The following is a 23,121-nucleotide window of genomic DNA, read 5'->3' on the forward strand; positions in this document are numbered from 1 at the left end:
TGGCGGTAGAGCAAGGCAGCAAGTGACCGCAGTTAGCAATAGTTTGGCATGGGGGCTATAAGGAGCCATGGAGGAATAGGTATAAGGGCATAGGTTGGCATGGAGAGTGTGAGGGTCCATGGCGGTGTGGGTGACAGGCATGAGATGGCATATGTTAGCATGGATGAGGCATGGGATGTAAATGGGGGAAGAGGGAGTGTGAGAGATGAGGGCTGGAGGGATGTTTAATGGTTTATCGTGTTTTTAAAAAACCACTACCATGTCAGTGCATCAAGGCAAGCCTTCCACCCAGCCCTCCTTCCCAGCCAATAGCCTCCATACTTGACGGGTGTCACCCACCATGACTTAATTTTCACCTGCCCCCTCAAGCGCAAAAGGTCTGACCTTCCAGTGTTAGGGTTAGGGTTAGATTTGCCTGGTCAGGGATTGTCCCCGCTGTCATGAGAGAGTGCCTTTAAGAAATGGATGTTTAAGCAATGTACCTTTAAGAAATGCAGTGATGTCAGAGTGTGGGTGGAGCTGGGCTTTAGCTCAGCTACTTTGAAGTTTTTAGTTTCAGTTTTGAGGAGAAAGCTGGGAGTGTCTGTGTGTTTGAGAGAGCTGCAGGAAGGAAAAGAGCTGGTCTGGTGATTTCTGCAAATCCAAAGACTATAAATATATTGAATGTAACCTATTTTTGAAGGGTTGAAGTCTTTTGGATGTTTAAAAGAACTGTTTGCAGGATTGGGTAGTGTTGTATTATTTTCGGAATGTTAAGAGATCCAATGTTTATTTTAAAAGGTTAAATTGAGTTCATGGAATAAATATTGTTTTGCTTTAAAAACCACATGTCCATAATTGTAATACCACACCTCGGGAACAAGCCGTGTGCTTCAAAAGCAACAATCCATTAAAGGAGGGGGGGTTTTGATTGGACTCGATGATACATTTTGGGGTTCTGAAAACACCTCGCCCATAACACCGCTCTGTGCTTGTGACCCGGGAGGGAAAATTCCGGCCAGAGGCTTTTCAAATCTTTCATGAGAAAGGCGGAGGAGAAAATGACCCAAAAAGGGGTTTTAAACAAAAGTGAAAAAAGGCCTGAATTTATACAGCACCACATTAGCCACATCACTTCGAAACGCCCCAAAGTGCTTTCCAAACAAGTAATTATTTCACAACCCACTCCCCCATGATATGTCGGGATACAGAGCAGCCAGCTTGAACAAATATTAATCTATCCTTTTTTTTTAGGTGGTGTTAGTTGAAGGAACAAAGTTAGTCTGGCTCTTTTTCAAGCAGTACCAACACGACCCTTAACATTCTTTCATGTTAGCCGTAAATGAGTAGCATTCTCACCTCGGACTCAGAAGGTTAGGGATTTCAGTAACACTCAAAGAGACTTGAACACAAAATCTAGGTTGACATTTCAGTGTGGTACTGAGGGGGTGCTGCACTGTAGGAGGTGTCACCTTCTGATGTTGAACCAAGAGCCTGTTTTCTCAAAGACTTAGAAGAACCGCACCACTATTTGAAATGAAGGCAGACAATGTTATTATCACATTGCATGTTTGTAGGAGCATGATGTGCATAAAGTGGGCGCTGCATATCCTATATTACAGTAGTGACAACTGCCCACTTTAGACGACTTGGCTGTGAAGCACTCTGGGAGGAAGGTGCGATACAAATTAATTTCTTTCTGCCTTTCTTACACTTGAATCACCAGAGCAGGCAGATGAGGTTTTAGTTTTGCATTTCATCCGAAGGACATAATATCATTGAATCAACACCAGGGCACAGCACCGAAATGGCAGCTTGGGAGCTGTGTTCAAGTCTTGAAGTGAAGAATCCACAACCTTCTGACTCAGTGATAAGAGCCAAGCTGACAGCTGGCAAACATATTTCATACAACCAAACAAAGTCGGGCTTCATCATTATGCTATTAACCTATTTTACTGTTCTATCCGTCAGAAAAAAATAGTCTGTGCAATTCAAATCCTGCTTTCCTTTTCCACCGCAATCGATTACAATATTGTTGTTCTGACAATATAGTCACTGCTTTTATGAGATTTCTATTCAATCCTGAAAACTAGTATACCCAAACAATCGTACGGGTTTTTGTCTAAACAGTCATTAAGAATGATTCCACCCCCCCCCCCCCCCCCCCCCCCCCCCACCGCCACCCCCGGTTCCCTGGTTCAGAGGGTGAGGCCAATTATAGCAATAGCTGCATTACAAACTTGCATTTATACAGCACCTGTAACATGGTCAAATGTCCCAAGGCACTTTACAGGAACATAATCAGGCAGAATTAGACACCGACTGAGTTGTTAGAGCACGTGACCAGAACCATAATCTGAGCAATTGGTTTTAAGGACCACCTTAAAGGAGCAGAGAGACAGGGAAGTGGGGAAGAATTTACGGGGTGGGACATGGGGATTCCAGGGCTAAAGGCTTCGCCAGATAAAAGCATGGCCACAGATGGTAGAGCTATTCAAATTTTAATATTATTGGGAAAAAAAGACATGTCAAAGTTTTTCATCTCTGACTCATCATGACAAATGGCAAGACTATCAAATGTGAAGGGAACAACAATTTGTACTTCATGAGGACAGAGTGCTTATTGGTTGCCAAACCTTCTTCTACCAAACGGTTAATGAAAAATTTGCTGTGGCAAACTCCTTATTGTTTACGTAAGTCCAAGCTGTAAATGATTTCATCATCTTTTGTGTGTTTGAAATAGGGAATACACACAAGGCCAGAATTAGATGAGCTCAGATATATCGGAGGATTGTGGGGTTGAGGGAGGCTACAGCGATAGGGAGCGGTGAGGCCATAGACGGATTTGAATAAAAGGGAATGGTGAATGTAACTTGGTAATTCACACTGTATCTTTGTAAGCGCAGTAGTGTTATCCGACCACTACGGGGCTCCACCCTTGGCTCCGCCCACGACTCCTCCCCCTTGTGCTGCTGCATAAATACCCTTGTCCAGAGTCAGCCTGCAGTTCACCGAGAGTTCATCAACGGGTAACAGGCTGGCTCTGTAGTAAGTAGATTAAAACCACTGTTCATATCGGAAAGTACGTGTCAGGTCAATTGATGGTTCCATCAATTTAATCTACTTAAGAACAGTCAAGATCGATCATGGAATCGGCCCTCAAGCCTGGACGCCTGGAACTCGACCCACAGGATGCAGAGGCAAAAGAAATCTTCTCCCACTGGCTGCAATGCTTTAAGGCCTACCTGGCACAGCCGAAACAACAGAGGAAAAGAAGTTAAGTCTACTGCACGCGAGGGTGAGCCACAGAATCTCTACGCAACTAAACTCGGCCGGTTCATATACTGCAGCGCTAGCGGTACTCGATAAGATATATGTAAGGCCCATTAACTAAGTTTACGCACGCCATGTGTTCACAACTTGCCGCCAGTGGCCTACAGAATCACTCGCCGAATTTTAAAGGGAACTATCAATCGGTTACCGCGGCTGAACACAGAGAACTTGCTGTACGCGATGTTTTTGTAGCGGGCCTCAAGTCCAATTATGTGCGCCAACGACTGCTGGAAAAGAACTGTGAAAGCTGCTACTACGATGGAGGTCTCCTTCCGCAGCCTTTACTCGTTCCCAGCGGACCCCGCGACCCAATCATGGGCCCCCGACCAGCGACTCCCCCAGGCCTGTGCAACGCAGCCGCCCAGCCACCATGCTGCCCCAGCCAGCCACTATGCTGCTCCAGCCAGCCACTATGCTGCTCCAGCCTGCCATTTCTGCGGCCAGAACCAGCACCCGCGGCTGCACTGCCTGGCCCGCAACGCGACCTGCAGCAGCTGCCACTACGCAAGAGTGCGCTTCGCAAAAGGGGCCCCAGCTTCCAACTCCCCAGCGGCACGAAGTAATCGCTCCCCACACCCACAGGCCCGCAGGGCCTGAAACGCTGCGGCCTATGCCCCGACTCCGCCCCCTCCCGCCACGTGCGATCCATGGGGGCAGCCATCTTGGCAAACCTCCACCACTCGGCCGGCCACGTGCGACTCATGGGGGCCGCCATCTTGGACGCCATCTTCCTCGCCGCCCGCCACGTGCGATCCACGGGCCCCACCTGCATCTCCACGCTCAGACAACTCATCGGAAGAGTACGACTACGAACTCAGAGGGCAGTCATCACGGGGCCACTCCAGCACAGCTAACCGAGCCGCCGACTACCCGTAACTCAGCGCAGTCACTCTGGACCAATCACGCCCGAAGCATCTGCGGATATCGATGGCAGAGGTCGAAATCAACGGGTACAAAACGCCATGCCTCTTCGACTCCGGGAGCACTGAGAGCTTCATATATCCAGACCTGGTAAAACGCTGTTCGTTCCCCGTTTTCCCCATGCGGCAAACTATCTCGCTTGATTCAGGCTCCCATTCGGTCCAGATCCAGGGGCGCACCGCCGCGACACTCACAATCCGAGGCACTAGCTACTCAAAATTCCAACTCTACATTTTGCCCGACCTCTGCGCGCCAGTCTTATTAGGCCTAGACTTTCAATGTAACCTTAAGAGCCTCACCCTCAGCTTCGGCGGGCCTCTGCCTCCACGCACTATCTGCAGCCTCGCTACGCTGCGAATCCCCCCCCCCCCCCCCTCTCTTCGCCAATCTCACAAAGGACTGTAAACCCATAGCCACTCGTAGCAAGCGGTACAGCCTGCAGGATAGGGTATTTATCAGAACAGAGGTCCGAAGGCTTCTCAGTGAGGGGGTTATAGAGGCCAGCAATAGTCCCTGGAGAGCTCAGGTGGTGGTCGTTAAGACCGGGGAAAAATTCCGCATGGTTGTCGACTATAGTCAGACCATAAATAGATTTACACTCCTTGACGCGTATCCCCTCTCCAGGATTGCAGACATGATAAACCAGATCGCCAATTACCGGCTCTTTTCCACGGTGGATCTGAAGTCTGCATACCACCAGCTCCCAATCCGCCCGGAGGACCACCACACAACGGCATTCGAGGCTGATGGCCACCTCTTCCATTTCCTCCAGGCCCCTTTCGGCGTCACTAATGGGGTCTCGGTGTTCCAACGAGCAATGGACTGAATGGTGGACCAGAACGGGCTGCAGGCAACGTTTCCGTACTTGGATAACGTCACCATCTGCGGCTACGATCAGCAGGACCACGACGCCAACCTCCACCGTTTTCTCCAGACAGCACAGACACTGAATCTCACGTATAACAAGGAGAAATACGTTTTCTGCACAACCAGATTAGCCATCCTCGGCTATGTCGTGGAAAACGGAGTCCTGGGCCCAGACCCGGACCGTATGCGCCCCCTCTTAGAACTCCCCCTCCCCCATTGCCCCAAGGCCCTCGAACGGTGCTTGGGCTTCTTCTCCTACTACGCCCAGTGGGTCCCTCAATATGCGGACAAAGCCGGCCCACTTTTTAGGGCCACACGATTTCCCCTGTCAGCTGAGGCACGCCAGGCCTTCGACTGCATCAAGGAGGACATCGCCAAAGCGGTCATGCGGGCGGTGGATGAATCCACTCCATTCCAGCTTGAGAGCGACGCCTCAGAGGTAGCTCTAGCAGCCACACTATATCAGGCAGGGAGACCAGTCGCATTTTTCTCCTGTACCCTCTCCACTTCAGAACTCCGACACTCCTCAGTCGAGAAAGAAGCACAAGCCATTGTGGAGGCTATTCGTTACTGGATGCACTACCTCGCAGGTAGGAGGTTCACCCTCATCACTGACCAAAGATCGGTTGCCTTCATGTTTGACAACTCGCAAAGGGGCAAAATTAAAAACGACAAAATTCTGAGGTGGAGGATCGAACTCTCCACCTACAATTACAATATTAAGTATCGACCCGGGAAGCTCAACGAGCCTCCGGATGCCCTATCCCGCGGGACATGCGCCAGTGCGCAGATTGACCAATTGAAAGTCATCCACAATGACCTCTGCCACCCGGGGGTCACCCGGCTCGCCCACTACATCAGAGCCCAAAACCTGCCTTTCTCCAACGAGGAGGTAAAAGCGGTCACCAGGGACTGCCCGATCTGTGCGGAGTGCAAACCGCACTTCTATCGACCAGACAGGGCCCACCTGGTCAAGTGTCAAGGCTTTTAGGCCCTTTGAACGCCTCGCGATTGATTTCAAAGGGCCACTCCCCTCAACTAACAAGAACGTTTACTTTCTAAACGTCGTAGATGAGTTCTCCCATTTCCCATTTGCTATCCTGTGCCCCGACATGACCTCCCACACAGTCATTAGGTCCCTGCACAGCATCTTCACCCTGTTTGGTTTCCCCAGCTATGTACACAGCGACCGGGGTTCGTCCTTCATGAGCGACAAGCTGCGTCAGTACCTGCTCGACAAGGGCATTGCCTCGAGCAGGACTACCAGCTACAACCCCAGGGGAACGGGCAGGTGGAGAGGGAGAATGCGACGGTCTGGAAGACCGTCCTACTGACCCTCCGGTCTAGAAAGCTCCAAGTCTCCCAGTGGCAGGAAGTCCTCACAGACGCGCTCCACGCTATTAGGTCCCTTTTGTGCACAGCGACCAATCAGACCCCTCACGAGAGGCTCTTCATTTTTTCCAGGGGCACTACCACGGGGGTCTCACTTCCGGCATGGCTGAGGACACCGGGCCCCGTACTCCTGAGGAAACACATCAGGGCACACAAAACCGAATCCCTTGTTGGGAAGGTGCGCCTGCTCCAGTCCAACCCCCAGTATGCATTCGTCGAGTTCCCTGACGGCCATCAGGACACTGTATCCCTCCAGGATCTGGCACCCGCCGGATCCAGCGCCCCCTCTACCCCCACAGAAGGACCCCTCACCCTACACCCAAAGTATGAAGCTCGGATACAACCCTCCTTGGAGTCTGCCATTGTACCCCAGCACACAACACTCATCAAGCCACCGCAAGAGGCTGCAACCCTTGTGCTCCGCAGATCACAACGGACAGTTTGACCACCGGACAGACTTACTTTGTAGACCACCAACCCTGCCGGACTTGATTTATTTTGCAGGGGGTGAATGTGGTGAACGGAACTTGGTAATTCACACTGTATCTTTGTAAGCGCAGTAGCGTTATCCGACCACTAGGGGGAGTATCTCTGGGAGTGCTCAGGAGTTTGTACGGGCTCCACACTTAGCTCCCCCTTGTGCTGCTGTATAAATACCCTTGTCCAGATTCAGCCTGCAGTTCACCAAGAGTTTATCAGCGGTAACAGGCTGGCTCTGTAGTAAGTAGATTAAAACCACTGTTCATATCGGAAAGCACGTGTCCGGTGAATTGATGGTTCCATCAAAGGGTGAAACTTTTAATGTCAAGACATTGTTGGACTGTGACCAATGTATCAGTGGGCACAGGGTAATGGATAGACAGGACTTTTTACAAGTTGGGATATAGGGTTCAGAGATTTGCAAGTTTTTGGATAGTGCAGACAATTGCGTTGCTCCTTTTAATGAGAAGCGTAATTCCGTGTGGACTGGAATTTGAGCCAGTAACTATGGGCTGAACGACAGCCTGCGTGGCAGTATTTTAATCCCTTAGATGGGTGCTTTGGATGGTTAAAATAATAACGGTTTGGATTGCTAACAAGTCCCAGTTTTTAGCTTTACCAGAGGCACGTTTATCTGCCGAAAAGTAACCACCTCACTAAAGTTGACATATAAATTAGTGAAAGTGGGTGATAGATACCGCAGCAATTCACATTGTTATGAAATTTTAATGAGACCTCTTTAAATTGAAAATCACTGTCTTTGATTTTTAGCCACTCCACTCCAACGTGTGTTTACCATGGCTCATGGAATACAGAAGCTGAAGGGAGGGGAGTGTGGCTCAATGGTACAGGTGAGCATTTTAAATATTGCTTCCAGAACTGGAGGGGCAGGGGTTCTTCAACCTGGATCCCCATGCTGTCCGACAAAGCATCCAATGATCTGATCCCCTCAATCGATTAACCCCCATCATTGCAATCTACCTCTGGTATTTCCCCAACCCCCATATCCAATTCCTCTGTAACCGCGGATGTCAAAATCTCCTGAAACTTCCAGTGCCCAACTGCCCCCAACCTCCAATAACCAACTTCGCTCTGACCTCCAATAACCAACTCCGCTCTGATCTCCAATAACCAACTCTGCTCTGACCTCCAATAACCAACTCCGCTCTGATCTCCAATAACCAACTCCACTCTGACCTCCAATAACCAACTCCACTCTGACCTCCAATAACCAACTTCGCTCTGACCTCCAATAACCAACTCCACTCTGACCTCCAATAACCAACTTCGCTCTGACCTCCAATAACCAACTCCGCTCTGACCTCCAATAACCAACTCCGCTCTGACCTCCAATAACCAACTCCGCTCTGATCTCCAATAACCAACTCTGCTCTGACCTCCAATAACCAACTCCACTATGACCTCCAATATCCAACTCCGCTCTGACCTCCAATAACCAACTCCGCTCTGACCTCCAATAACCAACTCCGCTCTGATCTCCAATAACCAACTCTGCTCTGACCTCCAATAACCAACTCCACTCTGACCTCCAATATCCGACTCCGCTCTGACCTCCAATAACCAACTCTGCTCTGACCTCCAATAACCAACTCTGCTCTGACCTCCAATAACTAACTCCGCTCTGACCTCCAATAACCAACTCCGCTCTGACCTCCAATAACCAACTCCGCTCTGATCTCCAATAACCAACTCCGCTCTGACCTCCAATAACCAACTCCGCTCTGATCTCCAATAACCAACTCTGCTCTGACCTCCAATAACCAACTCCGCTCTGACCTCCAATAACCAACTCTGCTCTGACCTCCAATAACCAACTCTGCTCTGACCTCCAATAACCAACTCTGCTCTGACCTCCAATAACCAACTTCGCTCTGACCTCCAATAACCAACTTCGCTCTGATCTCCAATAACCAACTCCGCTCTGATCTCCAATAACCAACTCTGCTCTGACCTCCAATAACCAACTCCGCTCTGACCTCCAATAACCAACTCTGCTCTGACCTCCAATAACCAACTCCGCTCTGACCTCCAATAACCAACTCCGCTCTGATCTCCAATAACCAACTCTGCGCTGACCTCCAATAACCAACTTCGCTCTGACCTCCAATAACCAACTCCGCTCTGACCTCCAATAACCAACTCCGCTCTGACCTCCAATAACCAACTCCGCTCTGACCTCCAATAACCAACTCCGCTCTGACCTCCAATAACCAACTCCGCTCTGACCTCCAATAACCAACTCCGCTCTGACCTCCAATAACCAACTCCGCTCTGACCTCCAATAACCAACTCCACTCTGACCTCCAATAACCAACTCTGCTCTGACCTCCAATAACCAACTCCGCTCTGATCTCCAATAACCAACTCCGCTCTGACCGACAATAACCAACTTCGCTCTGATCTCCAATAACCAACTCCACTCTGACCTCCAATAACCAACTTCGCTCTGACCTCCAATAACCAACTCTGCTCTGACCTCCAATAACCAACTCTGCTCTGACCTCCAATAACTAACTCCGCTCTGAACTCCAATAACCAACTCCGCTCTGACCGACAATAACCAGCTCCGCTCTGACCTCCAATAACCAACTCCACTCTGACCTCCAATAACCAACTCCGCTCTGACCTCCAATAACCAACTCTGCTCTGACCTCCAATAACCAACTTCGCTCTGACCTCCAATAACCAACTCCGCTCTGACCTCCAATAACCAACTCTGCTCTGACCTCCAATAACCAACTCCGCTCTGACCTCCAATAACCAACTCCGCTATGACCTCCAATAACCAACTCCGCTCTGATCTCCAATTACCAACTCCGCTCTGACCTCCAATAACCAACTCCGCTCTGACCTCCAATAACCAACTCCACTCTGACCTCCAATAACCAACTCTGCTCTGACCTCCAATAACCAACTCCACTCTGACCTCCAATAACCAGCTCCGCTCTGACCTCCAATAACCAACTCCGCTCTGACCTCCAATAACCAACTCCGCTCTGACCTCCAATAACCAACTCCGCTCTGACCTCCAATAACCAGCTCCGCTCTGATCTCCAATAACCAACTCCGCTCTGACCTCCAATAACCAACTCCGCTCTGACCTCCAATAACCAACTCTGCTCTGACCTCCAATAACCAACTCCGCTCTGATCTCCAATAACCAACTCCACTCTGACCTCCAATAACCAACTCCGCTCTGACCTCCAATAACCAACTCCGCTCTGACCTCCAATAACCAACTCTGCTCTGACCTCCAATAACCAACTCCGCTCTGACCTCCAATAACCAACTCCGCTTTGACCTCCAATAACCAACTCCGCTCTGACCTCCAATAACCAGCTCCGCTCTGATCTCCAATGCCCAACTCCCCTCTCACCTCCAAAACCCGAACACCCATTTGACCTCCATAACTCAACTAACCTCGAATCTCCAATTCCCACCTCCCTTCTAACCTCCAATACCCAACTCCCCCCGATCTCCATAACCCAACTCCCCTCTGTAAAAATCCAACTCCCCTCTGTAAAAATCCAACTCCCCTCTGCAAAAACCCAACTCGCTTCTGTTCTCCAAAACCCTACTCCCCTCCAACCTCCAATACCCAACATTTTTCAGTCTTCCGATGCCCAACTCCTCTCCCAACCCCCAATTTCAAGCTCCCCTCCCATTGCCCCTGTACCTCCCTGCAATCACAGATATCATAGAATCCCTACAGTGCAGTAGGAGGCCATTCGGCCAATTAAGTCCGCATTGACCCTCCTAATCTATATTCCTACATGTCTGACTCACCTGTACTTTGCTCCTTGACTTCCTATGTACCTGACAGACAGGCAATTTGGCTGTGTGCAGGAAGATGACTCAGACTATTTAAATCAGGTCCTCACACTAAATTCAGCAGGATCTTTGGGAAACCTATACTTCCATCTATCCTTGCCTTTAATCCTCTTCTCATCCCTCTCCCCTCCTGCTGTGCAGTTATTATTGGGAACTTTGAGTGTTTAGGATGAATGTGCGTGAGTGTAATGTGGAGAAAATCTCTTAAACATTAGTCAATTCATCAGTTCGACAAGCAGTTAAAATTGCCCAGCAGCACAATGAAGATGGTGTTCTGGCAATAGAGATTGAATCAAAGTGTTAAATCTTTCATTATTGAATTTTTATTCACTCTGGGATTACAAACCAAAAACACTCGGATACAAGTTCAAAATAAGAACGTTATTCCAGATGGAATGGCTCAGTCTGACACCATGGCACCGAAGAGAATGGATAAAGGGGAAAAGAAACATTCTTAGTTGTGATAGATGCACCCACACAGATTATTGAGAATGCACAGACCAATAGGAGTTGTCAACCAATAGGTAAAACTGCATAAAATGTGCCCAGGGACATCAAAGTAATGCTTTCAGCTTTGCAAAGAGTTTACAATCTCCTTGATATTCCTCTTGAGAAATAAAAGCCATTCCTGACTAAGCTGTGCCGACACTCCATTGGGAGAATGATATATTTTAAACATCTCATGAAAGTGAGTGTCTGGTTATTCCAACACTCCGTGTTCTGAAGGTCCATTTCATTCCTTATTGTAGTTTATCATTTGGCACCCATTAATCTTCACAATTCAAAGTGTGCTGACACACTCTCACTCTGCAACTCCCACCAACACCACTGCTGAATTCTGCATCCCTCCCCCCCTCCCCCCCCCCCGCAACCACCCACGCATTCCCCCCGCCGCTCACTGCCCCCCATCACCCTCCAACCCCCACCCCCAAACACCACCCCATTTGACCCATTAGGAATAATGGGAACCCAACATCACAGACACAATGTACTGAAAAGGTCTTGAGATGGTTTAGGTGCTCTCCAATACATTGAATGTCAATGGAATCTCAGTTCCCTGGAGGAAATATGTTCCAACTTCGTTCACTTCCTCAAGATCCAAATTGCAGCAGATCAGCCGTTACAGAGGCAGCAATGCATTTCTTGTTCCTCACACTGCAAAATCACAAAGTGATAACATTGTGGCCCACAGTGCAGATCTTGTCTATAAATGTTTAATGAGTATCCTTGTCTGATGTGGGGATGCTGGCGTTGGACTGTGGGAAGCACAGTTAGAAGTCTTACAACGCCAGGTTAAAGTCCAAAATATTTGTTTCAAACACTAGCTTTCGGAGCACTGCTCCTTCTTCACCTGAGGAAGGAGCAGTGCTCCGAAAGCTAGTGTTTGAAACAAACATGTGGACTTTAACCTGGTGTTGTAAGACTTCCTACCATCCTGGGGCGGGATTCTCCGACCCCCCACCGGGTCGGAGAATCGCCCGGGGCTGGCGTCAATCCCGCCCCCGCTGTGTCCTGAATTCTCCGCCCCCCGGGATTCGGCAGGGGCGGGAATCGCGATGCTGTCGGCGGGCCCACCGCGGCGACTCTCCCGCCCACGATGGACCGAAGTCCCGCCGCTGACAGGCCTCTCCCGCTGGCGTGGATTAAACCACCTACCTGACCAGCGGGATTGGCAGCGCAGGCGGGCTCCAGGGGTCCTGGGGGGGGGGGGCGCGCGGGGCGATCTGACCCCGGGGGTGCCCCCACGGTGCACTGGCCCGCGATCGGGGCCCACCAATCAGCGGGCTGGCCTGTGCAGTGGGGGCATTCTTTTTCTTCCCCTTTCGCCATGGTCTTCACCATGGCGGAGGCTGAAGAGACTCCCTCCTCTGTGCATGCGCCGGTATGACGTCAGCAGCCACTGACGCCCTGGCGCATGCGCGGACTTACGCCCGCTGGCGAAGTCCTTTCGGCCCCGGCTGGCGTGGCGCCAATGGCCGTTCACGCCAGCCGGCGGGACGGGAACCACTCCAGTGTGGGTCTAGCCCCTCACTGTGAGGGCTTGGCCCCTAACGCACCTTTGGGGCGGCCCGACGCCGGAGTGGTTCACACCACTCCAACACGCCGGGACCCCCGCCCCGCCGGGTAGTGGAGAATCCCGGCCCTTGTCTGGATACCCTTTCAATTTGATATTCTGACTTAACTCAGGAATTGGCTCCTGGCATTGTAACTTTTCAGCAATAGGTTCTCATTATTATTGGCGGCATGAAAGAATCAATGAGGTTGGGCTTCTGGCTTCTGAACTTGGGGCTCCACTCCACTCACCATCCCTCCTTACATGAGTTATCTGCTCTCCACACCCCCATTGCGCTCAATTTCTGCTTGATCGTTCTGAAGAGTAATCCCTGAGGCAGCCTAAAACTTTTGATAATTTTGTCCTACGTTCCTCTCCAAGCCTCTGTTGGAATAGTACAAGCCCCGTTATGTATTGCCTTTTTAAATAGGAATTGACTTTCATTTGTGCTTAATCATTTAGTATGGTTATGGTTATATGCATTTGTGTATTTAATGTGCATATTCTAGCAGTTAGGATGCTCAAATGCACTTTGCTAGTTGCTAATAAATCTATTAAGAAGTCACATTTACTGTTTAAGAGTGGTAATTTAGGTCACTGTTTGGGGATTGAAAACATTTTAGGGAGGAAGGAAGTCTTAAAAGTGAATTACTGGCGGAGAGTAAAATATCTCAATCAGGGAATTATGGTGAAGCGTAATAGTTCGCTCTGGCACATTGCGAATGGAATAATTGTTCACCCTGGGGATAGGCATCTGCTCTGCCAATGCCCCATTCTATTTCCTATGTTAAATTGTCTGGCAATACTGTTTTCCATGGATCTCTCGATCCCCCTAAATTTGCAAACTCTAGTTTAATATCGGCCAGAAGGTCATATGAATCCAAGCTCCAACTGCCCCGTCTCTGCACTGTTGCCATTGGTCACCCATCACCGTCATCCCCAAGAAAGCCTTCACGACACAAGTGAAAAACAAGCAAATTCTTTGGCTGCGCCGTTCCGGGGTAGGCAGGAAGGGTGCGGAGAAGCACAATGGATAGGAAGAAGCTGCAACAAGGGCAGGGATGCTGAGACACTCCTGAATTTAAGATCGTTATAAGATTTGTTTTCTTCTGTTACTGCTCAGGGGTCAGCAAGCTGCTGGAGCCGGGGTCGGAGCGGGGTGGCTGTAATCTCAGCCCAGAAGGGGTGCTGTAAAAAGCAGATACCTTCAAGGACCGGCAACTCCTATCTCCATTTTGCTGCTAATTTGGAAGCTATTGAATTTTAGTCAGGTGCCCAGTTGCACAGCCAGAGACTGATTTAAATATATTAATCATGGGCCTTGTCTTTCCAAGGTAGGATACCCACTCCACTTGAAATCCGTTGGCGTAAAAAGAACAATAACTGTCTACGCTTTGCGATGGAGTCACATTTGTCATATTTGGGGTGCTTTAACCTTCTCCCAACTGCCTGGGAATTAGTATTGAGGGCTTTGCTTGGATGATCCTTAACATTAATTATTTTTAACTTAATGATTTAAATTGCTTCAAGTAAACAAAAAGGGAAAAACACTTGTGGTGAATGTAATATATGTTAATATATACGTAATTCACACTGTTGTTGTAAGCACAGTAGTGCTGTCCTACCACTAGGGGGAGTAGTGCTGGGAGCACCTAGGAACTTGTACTGGGCTCCACCCTTGGTTCTGCCCACGACTCCTCCCCCTAGTGCGGCTGTATAAGTACCCGTGTCCAGAGTCAGCCTGGGTCACTACGAGTTCATCGACAGGTAACAGGCTGGCTCTGATGTAAGTCGATTAAAGCCTAGATTCACATCGGAAACACGTGTCTGGTGAATTGATGGTTCCATCAATTTAATCGACTTAAGAACAGTAAGATCGATTATGGAATCGGCCCTCACGCCTGGACGCCTGGAACTCAACCCGCAGGATGCAGAGGCTAAAGAAATCTTCTCCCACTGGATCCGGTGCTTCAAGGCCTACCTGGCCAAAGCAAGCACAGCTGAAACTACAGAGGATCAGAAGCTGAGTCTACTGCACGTGAGGGTGAGCCATAGAATCTCAACGCAACTAAACTCGACCAGTTCATATACTGCGGCGCTAGCAGTTCTCGAAAAAATTTATGTAAGGCCAATTAATGAAGTTTACGCTCGCCATGTGTTTACGACTCGCCGTCAGCGGCCTACGGAATCACTCGCCGAATTCCTAAGAGAACTTAACAATTTGTCCAATGACTGTAATTACCAAGCGGTTACCGCGGCTGAAGACAGAGAATTGGCAGTACGCGATGTTTTTGGATTGGGCCTCAGGTCTAACTATGTGCGCCAACGATTGCTGGAAAAGAGGCCCCAGGACTTAGAAACGACTGTGGAAGCTGCGACCACTTCCGCAGCCTTAACTCGTTCCCCGCGGACCCTGCGAGCCCATCATAGGCCCCCGACCAGTGACTCCCCCAGGCTTGTGCTACGCGGCCGCCCAGCCACCAGGCTGCCCCAGCCAGCCACTATGCTGCTCCAGCCAGCCACTATGCTGCTCCAGCTTGCCATTTCTGCGGCCAGAACCAGCACCCGTGGCAGCACTGCCCGGCCTGCAACATGACCTGCAGCAGCTGCGGGCGAAAAGGGCACTACGCAAGAGTGTGCCTTGCAAAAAGGGCCCCAGCTTCCAACTCCCCAGCGACTCGCAGTAACTGCTCCCCGCACTTTCAGACCGCGGGGCCCGAAACGCTGCGGCCTATGCCCCGACTCCGCCGCCTCCAGCCATGTGCGATTCATGCGGGCTGCCATCTTGGAAAACCTCCACCACGCGGCCGGCTACGTGCGACTCATGGGGGCTGCCATCTTGGACGCCATCTTCCTCACCGCCCGCTACATGCGATTCATGGGGGCCGCCATTTTGGACGCCATCTTCCTCGCCGCCCGCCACGTGCGATCCATGGGCCCGATCGGCATCTCCGCGCTCGGACAACTCAGCGGAGGAATTCGAACTAAACTATGAATTCAGAGGGCAGTCATCACGGGGCCACTCCAGCACAGCTGATCGAGCCGCCGACTACCCGCAACACAGCGCGGTCACCCTGGACCAATCACGACCAAAGAATCTACAAAACTCGATGGCAGAGGTCCATATCAACGGGTACAAAACGCCATGCCTCTTCGCCGCCGGGAGCACAGAGAGCTTCATACACCCAGACCTGGTAAGATGCTGTTCGCTCCCCGTTTTCCCCATGCAGCAAACTATCGCGCTCGCTTCAGGCTCCCACTCGGTCCAGATCCAGGGGCGCATCACCGCGACACTCACAATCCGAGGCACTAGTTACTCGAAGTTTAAACTCCACGTTTTGCCCGAACTCTGCGCGCCACTCTTATTAGGCCTAGATTTTCAATGCAACCTCAAGAGCCTCACCCTCAGCTTCGGAGGACCCCTGCCCCCACTCACGATCTGCAGCCTCGCTTCGCTGCGAAACACCCCCCGTCCTCTCTTTGCCAATCTCACTAAGGACTGTAAACCCGTAGCCACTCGTAGCAGGCGGTATAGCCTGCAGGATAGGGTATTTGTCAGAGCAGAGGTCCGAAGGCTACTCAGTGAGGGGGTTATAGAGGCCAGCAATAGTCCCTGGAGAGCTCAGGTGGTGGTCGTTAAGACCGGGGGAAAATTCCGTATGGTGGTCGACTACAGTCAGACTATAAATAGATTTACGCTCCTCGACGTGTATCCCCACCCCAGGATTGCAGACATGGTAAACCAGATCACCCACTACCGGCTCTTTTCCACGGTGGATCTGAAGTCTGCATACCACCAGCTCCCAATCCACCCGGAGGACCGCCACTATACGGCATTTGAGGCCGATGGCTGCCTCTTCCATTTCATCCAGGTCCCTTTCGTCGTCACCAATGGGGTCTCGGTGTTCCAATGAGCAATGGACCGAATGGTGGACCAGTACGGGCTGCGGGCCACGTTTCCGTACTTGGACAATGTCTGCGGCTATGACCAGCAGGACCACGACGCCAACCTCCACCGTTTTCTCCAGACGGCACAGAAACTGAATCTCACGTACAACAATGAGAACTGCGTTTTCCGCGCATCCAGACTAGCCATCCTCGGCTATGTCATGGAAAGCGGAGTCCTGGGCCCCGACCCGGACCGTCTGCGCCCTCTCTTAGAACTTCCTCCCCCTCATTGTCCCAAGGCCCTCAAACGGAGCTTGGGATTTTTTTCCTACTACGCCCAGTGGGTCCCTCAATATGCAGACAAAGCCCGCCCACTCTTTAGGACCACACGATCTCCCCTGTCAGCCGAGGCACGCCAGGCCTTCGACGGCATCAAGGAGGACATCGCCAAAGCGGCCATGTGGGCGGTGGATGAATCCACCCCATTTCAGGTAGAGAGCGACGCCTCAGAGGTAGCTCTTGCAGCCACGTTAAATCAGGCAGGGAGACCAGTTGCATTTTACTCCGTACCCTCTCCGCTTCAGAACTCCGACACTCTTCAGTCGAGAAAGAAGCACAAGCCCTTGTGGAGGCTATCCGTCACTGGAGGCACTACCTCGCAGGTAGGAGGTTCACCCTCATCACCGACCAAAGATTGGTTGCCTTCATGTTCGACAACTCGCAAAGGGGCAAAATAAAAAACGATAAAATCCTGAGGTGGAGGATCGAACTCTCCACCTACAATTACGATATCAAATATTGACCCGGAAGCTCAACGAGCCTCCGGATGCCCTGTCCCGCGGGACATGCGCCAGCACGCAGATTGACCGATTAAACACAGCGACAGGGGTTCGTCCTTCATGAGCGACGAGCTGCGTCAGTACCTGCTCGCAAAGGGCATTGCCTCGAGCAGGACTACCAGCTACAACCCCAGGGGAACGGGCAGGTGGAGAGGGAGAACACGACGGTCTGGAAGACCGTCCTACTGACCCTCCGGTCTAGAAAGCTCGAAGTCTCCCAGTGGCAGGAAGTCCACCCAGACGCGCTCCACGCTATTAGGTCCCTTTTGTGTACGGCGACCAACCAAACCCCTCACGAGAGGCTCTTCATTTTTTCCAGGGGCACTACCATGGGGGTCTCACTTCCGGCATGGCTGAGGACGCCGGGCCCCGTACTCCTGAGGAAACACGTCAGGGCGCACAAAACCGACCCCCTTGTTGAGAAGGTGCGCCTGCTCCACTCCAACCCCCAGTACGCATTCGTCGAGTTCCCTGATAGCCGTCAGGACACAGTATCTCTCCGGGATCTGGCACCCGCCAGATCCAGTGCCCCCCCTACCCCCACAGAAGGACCTCTCACCCCACACCCCATGCTGCCGCCCCCTTGTGCTCCCGAGCCCATGAGCGCGCTCCACCAGTTCTGCGCCCCCACGCCGGCCAGCCCCCAGCGCCCCCAGTCCCTGGTCGAACCAGGGGAGTATGAAGCTCGGATACAACCCTCTCTGGAGTCTCCCACCGTACCCCAGCACACCACACCCATCCAGCCACCGCAAGAGGCTGCCACCGCGGTGCTCCGCAGATCTCAGCGGACAATTCGACCGCTGGACAGACTGACTTTAAAGACTAGACCACCACCCCCGCCGGACTTAATTTTTTTGAAGGGGGTGAATATGGTGAATGTAAAATATGTTAATATATACGTAATTCACACTGTTGTTGTAAGCGCAGTAGCGCTGTCCTACAACTTGGGGGATAGCGCTGGGAGCACCTAAGAACTTGTACTGGGCTCCACCCTTGGTTCCGCCCTGACTCCTCCCCCTAGTGCGGCTGTATAAGTACCCGTGTCCAGAGTCAGCCTGGGTCTCTACGAGTTCATCGACAGGTAACAGGCTGGCTCTGAAGTAAGTCGATTAAAGCCTAGATTCACATCGGAAACACCTGTCTGGTGAATTGATGGTTCCATCAACACTATTATCCCAAGGTATTTTGTCTTCCGTTGTTTTCTGCGATTAACGTTTACCTCCTGGAAACTCCAGGACAACCCCCCAGTGACAGAATCTCGAGCCTCTCATTTCCACCTTGCAAAGTTACATGGCTCAGATTTTCAATTCTGGATTGAGAACCCAATTGCCGGTTCACCTCGGTGTCCCAACCCAGCATGGGTTGTCGAAGGCTCCCGCGCCCAATGCTTGTTAGTATCCAAACCAATTAATTGCAGGCAATGGGCTCGCCATCCAATTAGGTACAGCGGGCGAGCCCCCGAAGGCTGAGGGCTAAGGGGAGGTTCTCTAACACTCACACATTGGCAACCTCACAAACCAAGGCGGGAGCTGCATATTATTAACAGAGAGCGTGAAAAAGGGCTTGGCAACATGGAGGCGCCCTCTGAAGAAACAGATTAAATTTTTAAACTTTAAAATGGCCACAGCTGTCTGGCTATGAATGTGGAGGGACATCCCTTCCATGGGAATACAGGTGTGGCTCAGCAGCCATTATGGTTGGTGCGTTTGGGGGGGGGGGTGTTCTCTCTCATGTGATCCAACCCATTGCCCATCAGTTCCTGCCAGAACTCACCGTTGATCTGGACCTCGTCCATGCCGACTGAAAATTTAAGTTGGCATGGGAAGATTAATAATAATGACATGACCACCTCAGGCCACCCTTCAATACTGGCTTGGGTTCAAGATGGTGGCAGGGAACTGACACGGTCTGACAGCCTCAAATCCCAGCCATGTCATATCTGAAAATACAACCCCTTGTCTTTGCCCTTGTCTTTTGTAGCTCACCTACAACAATAACAGCTTGCATTTATATAGCACCTCTAATGTACTAAAATGTCCTCAGGCACTTAATGGGCGTCAATTGGGGAAAATTTGCCACTTAACCACATAAGGAGACATGAGGACAGCGAGCCATAAAATTGCCCAAAGAAGTAGGATTTAATGAGCACTTTCAAGGAGACGAGGTATTTAAAGAGGTTCTGAAAGAAATTCCAACCTCTCAGGCCTTGGGAGATGAAAGCATGATCACAAAAAATTCAGAGCAATTAAAAACAGGGTGTACAAGAAACCAGAATAGCAGAGTGCAAGTATCATGGAGGATTGTTAAGACCAGAGAAAGTTACAGAAATAGGTAGGATAATATATTGTTCACTCTTATCAAATTATTACATAAACAGCACATCATCAAATTGCCGTAATGCTAAAAGAGATCCACAAGTTTTATTCATCATATTAAATATATTTGTCATACTACCTATGTCACACTTCTTTTGTTACAACATAGTGCAAATTCACCCACTAGGAACAACACCACAGATGGTTATCACTGCTGACATGGTGGTACAGTGATTAGCCATGCTGCTTCACAGCGCCAGGGACCCAGATTTGATTCCGGCTTGGGTGAATGTGGAGTTTTTACATTCTCACCGTGTCTGCGTGGGTTTCCTCCGGGTGCTCTGGTTTTCTCCCACAGTCCAAAGATGTGCAGGTTAGGTGGATTGGCCATTCTAAAATTGCCCCTCAGTGTGCAAAGATGTGCCGGTTTGTTTTGGTTACTGGGATAGGGCAAGGGAGTGGGCCTAGGTAAAGTGCTCTTTCAGACTGTCAATGCAGACTTAATGGGCTGAATTGCCTCTTTCCGTACTGTAGGGTTTCTGTGGTTTGTATGAACCTGTTAGTAACTTTAAAAATCATGCATTTAAAGACTGAGAATAAAAACCTTTGTACGTTTGCTATGAATTTGGGGCTTCCTGGAAAATAGGTCAGTGATGAAATTAACAATGGTCAGGATTTACCGGCTGCGTCCCGCTGGATTTGGGATGGGACGCAGCCAAATATCCCACGTGAGGACTCTTCCGAGATCCCCAATGGTATTTACACCTCACTAGATCAAACAGGTCTTGCAGAGTTAAGTGAATTTAAAAGCTGACTTAACTCTGCCAATGCCAGATTGAACAGCCTCCTGTACCTACTACCGTTGCCGAGGAGACCCTAGCCAGGCGCCGTTTAGCATTGCCTTCACAAATGGAGGCAAGGAGGAACGGCACTTGGGTGGGGGTGGGTGGGGGTGTCTCCCAGGCAATTGGACGATCACGGGTGGTTCGAATAAGGTGAGGGTGGTATCCTGGCACTACTGTCGCCACCTGTGCACATTGGCATTGCCAGCCTGGTACCCAGGAAGTCCCACCTGGGCGCCCTGGCAGTGCCACACGGGTGACAGCCTGGCACTGCCAGGGTGCTCAGTTGGAACTGCCAGCCTGGCAATCGAGGAACTCCCAACAGATGAGTTGGGGAATTTAGTTGGGCGGTCCGGTGGTCCTGTCGGGAGGTTGAGGAATCGGGGCGCCCCAATCTCTTCCTGCGCTGAGAAGCTTCGCTTGTTGGAGCTGCTCAGTGCAGGAAATGCGACTGAATGCGGCCTCAGCGGGGTGTTTCCCCATTGAGGTCCAAAACCGTTAGATAGCGGAATCATTCCAGGTGCTACAAGCGACGATAACGACCTCTCTAACCATGCCCAGAACGGACTCTTTTTTTCCCCTTTAGATTGCGCCCAATATGTTTGTGCTAATGTTTCATACATTCGGACAGAGATCTGGAATGGATCTCCATTAAACAGAACAACAAAGGATGTATTTAAATAGACAGTGGTACCAAGATAAATCAGAGTCAGGAGATTAGAACTGAGAAGGATGTACCTTCAGGGCTTGGCAACTAAATAGAGGCTGGAGACAAAAGCAGTGCTGAGTACAGATCAAATTAAAACAAGGTCAACCTCAACTCACACTGAAATCAAAAGGGCATTTCAAATTGAACAACAGGGACCAGACTGATAATCTTAATAATCAGCACCTCATCAGGGCAATAATGGCCTTTTCTGTGAATACACTCACAAGTGCCCTCCTTTCCCAGCAAAGACAGAATGGCCAAAGGGAGAAAAACTGTATTCGAACAAGAGTCTCATAAAAGATTTATAGATGCCAGCTGAAGCTTGCCAATTAAAGCAACACTTTCTGTTTTAAGAATTTTTTTGGCAGCATAAATAAGCAACGAGGAGCTTTGCTGGTTGGGCCTACCTCAGCCCTAACCCAAAATCTCCTGTCCAGGCATTTCGCCTCATTTAGATTCACAACAATTTGCTCCTTTTGATATGTTGGGTTCTTATTCCCTCTGACATTAAACGTGAAGATGTTTGCCTTCAGCAAACACAAAAACTATCAATCCATTGCTTATATGAAGCGCGACCAATGCAACCTTTTAATGATTCAACAGGATTCAAGCATAATCATTAAAAGAGTTTAAAGGAGTCTGTAAATATCTTTTCATAACCTTTATGTAGCTGTGTTGACTGTTGCTGATGCTACGTCTCAGTGAGAGGGAGAATGATGTTGATCTTCTATTTGCTTCCCATATAATACAGTAGTCAACCATGCAGGCGCCGATCTATTTAATCTCACTGGGTGCCAAATTTAACACAAGAACAGAGAGAGAAAGCAGTCACACTGGCTCCGTTCAACAGCGGCTCATCAAGTCTGTTGCCGAGTCACATGGACCAGGCTCAGCACCTCGTGTTGGACGTGCTAATCTTGATATGGGTGGTCGTTCGGTTGCTGGAGTTGCTTGAGGCCTTCATGAGCGCGGAAGATGCAAGTGTTCACCAGTGTGGAATTCTCTTCTCAAACCCCTGCACCTCTCCACCCCCTAACTCCTCATGCACTTTGCTCTTGTTCAACCAAGTTTTTGGTCACCTGCCCTAATATTTATTTTCATGATTCGGTCTCAAGTTTTGTCTGATGATGTTCCTGTGACGGGCGTTGGAATATTTTAACTATGTTAAAAATATTATATAAGTGTAAGCTGTTATTATTATCATCATAGTCGGTACCTATTCTTCTGGAAAGCTCATGTGCATTGGAACAGGATTGAACCCAAACATGATATGTCATCTATCATGTCCCCCTCCCCCTGTCACCCTGCCAGCCCTCCCTCCCAGCAAAATGTAAGAAGCCTGTTGCCACAGCACGGTCCTACTTTTTCCTCTTTGAGACATCCACCTGCCGCTCTGAGGCTTCTACGGAGTAGGAGTTCCTTGCAGTGTAGGGCAACCTCTGGGAATACCCTGCTCCCCCATTGCGAGCCCAACACAGTGAGGGAGCAAAGTCCTGATGATTCTGCAGTGGAGCCATCAATGAACCCCCGGAAGAGATATGTAGGACTAAAAGGAACAGAAGGGAGAAAGAGAAAACCTTTTATGAATCCATCGGCCTAGACTGAAGTTAAATAGTTGGACAGGAAGCCTGTACATGACTTAGGAAACCTC

The 23,121-nt window shown here is 50.1% G+C and overlaps 1 long non-coding RNA gene across 8 annotated transcripts in view; it reads left to right on the plus strand.

Moving 5' to 3' along the window:
• Positions 1–23,121, plus strand: part of LOC119953319 — a 148,452-nt gene that overhangs the window by 97,297 nt on the left and 28,034 nt on the right. For 7 of the 8 annotated variants that reach the window (XR_005457993.1, XR_005457989.1, XR_005457992.1 and 4 more), the window contains one exon: positions 7,744–7,823. The exons of the other annotated variant lie outside the window; for it this stretch is intronic. This is a non-coding gene — a long non-coding RNA (uncharacterized LOC119953319). The remainder of the gene's footprint in view (positions 1–7,743; positions 7,824–23,121) is intronic. 8 annotated transcript variants of the gene reach the window in all.

This window comes from Scyliorhinus canicula, chromosome 18, assembly GCF_902713615.1.
Source record: "Scyliorhinus canicula chromosome 18, sScyCan1.1, whole genome shotgun sequence".
Classification (NCBI taxonomy): domain Eukaryota; kingdom Metazoa; phylum Chordata; class Chondrichthyes; order Carcharhiniformes; family Scyliorhinidae; genus Scyliorhinus; species Scyliorhinus canicula.